Source organism: Pezoporus wallicus, unplaced genomic scaffold (assembly GCF_028554395.1).
Source record: "Pezoporus wallicus isolate ANWC-B61680 ecotype Strahan unplaced genomic scaffold, APGP_CSIRO_Pwel_v1 contig_6275, whole genome shotgun sequence".
In the NCBI taxonomy this organism is placed as follows: Eukaryota; Metazoa; Chordata; class Aves; order Psittaciformes; family Psittacidae; genus Pezoporus; species Pezoporus wallicus.
In genome coordinates, this window is record NW_026636901.1 from 1,585,462 (window position 1) to 1,587,368 (window position 1,907).

Consider the following 1,907-nt stretch of genomic DNA (forward strand, 5'->3'; position numbering starts at 1 on the left):
AGCAATTTGCAGATCCCAAACACAGAGAACTTTGAGCTTGTGAGTTACTACATTGTAGGTTTGCATTTTTGAGACACGAAATAACAACTTGTTGCTGAATTATTTTTTTTCACAACGTGCTTTTTCAGCTTGTATTTTTGAAAGTTAGGAAGAAGAGTCTGCAGAAGAAATTTGAAACAGATGTGAAGATTTGCAAGATCCTCTTCACTAGATCAAGGGTAAATACCCTGGTTTTACTTGTTACACAAGTAACCTGCTAGTTGGATATGGCTGAAATCTGTCCTTTGATGGAGCACCTTTTATCTTTGGCTGCATTTTGTGGATTTGGCAAGCTAAGCTTGGGGCATCTACTCTGAAGCCCTGAAATAGATTGACATAGAGTTGCTCAGTATTAGTGAGCTTTCAGCACATTTACAGTATCACAATTCTATTCTCATCTAACAGAATAAAAGGGAAAATCATAGAAAGCGTCATTTAAGTTAGCATGTGTACAACAGTCTTCAGTTTCACATATATGTTTAAAGTTACGAGTTTACTGGTTAATGAATGGGTTAAAGATGGGGAAGTCATATGCAGGGGTAGTAGCACTTGGGCAGCCCTCCTATGTAGTCTTAGGTGTTAAAATCTATTGCTCTAAACCCTGGTCCATGAATCCTGGCATAAAGGTTGACTTGTAAGAACTTGATTACTAGATGCTGGTCCAGGGTGGCAGGTGATTTATTTATTTATTTATTTACTTTTTCATAAGGATTGCTCTAAATCCTGAATCTTCAGATAAAAACCAGACATTCACTAAGGCTGTAACTCCAAAACCAGCCTCTCTAATGATGATTTTTTTTTTTACTTTCTTGGAGGGAGACCTTATGCATTATTGTAACATACTATCAAAATACTTTCAAGAGTGCTGGATCTGCTACCCTACCTTTCTCTGCAGAGGAGTGAGTGTTGTCATCTGAGCCAATGACACCTTCAGCACTGAGGCTTATTTTCCTGTGGTACTAAAAGTTCTGTTCTTACATCTGAGATTCTCTGTTTTCAAAGTTGTGTCCAGACAAGCCCAACAGGTATAAAATTGCTTTGGCTGAGCTGCAGAGGGCCTCACACATGGCCAAAACAAATTCCTGAGCTTCCTTCCTTGGAGAGCGACAAGTGGAAGAGATGGACAGGCTATGGTCACAGCAAACTTTTCCAAAGGAAAATATGAGGGAGGGAAAAGGCAAAAAACTCAGCTATGCTGGGTAAAGGGGTTTCTTTGACCGTATCTTTGCTCAGAAAACATGGCATTGTGCATGCTCGCAGGCACGCACTCATGTAGACACACACACATCGTTTTGTCTGCCAAACCTCCTCCTCTTGTTGGGAAAGGAGCCAACAATGCGAAATGCAATCCAGCGGCTTCCCCCACCCTCCTCCCAGGAAGAGTTATTTTAAAACATTAGGCTTACTGCTCGGTAACAACAGTGACCAAAGGAATAAAGGGCAAGGCAGGAGGGCGGGAGGCAGCACGTTAACAAGGGGAAGGGGAAAGCCCGCCAAGACTAGAGCAAAAGGGCCCATAGAGTAGCACCAGCAGCGACATCGGAGACTCGGCGGGATGGGTCTGCGTCCGGCAGAGTTTGGGGGACGGCGGCTGGCAGCCAGCCAGCGGAGCTCGGGTCTGCAGGCAGGCGAGGCGCTCTGCAGGGTGCTTGATGCGGCGTCGGCCGGGGGGCGGGCGGGAAGGCTAAGGCCGGGACAGGCGCGGCGGCGTCCACTGCTGGAGTGGGCAGGCAAGGGGAGAGCAGCGCCACAGGGAGTCTGCGCCCGGGTGCGCTGCCACAGGAGCGGCAGCGGCGGGGCCCCGCCCGGTCCGGCACGACCCGGCCCAGCATGACCTGGCCCGTCCGCAGGGAGCCGCCGCTACCTCC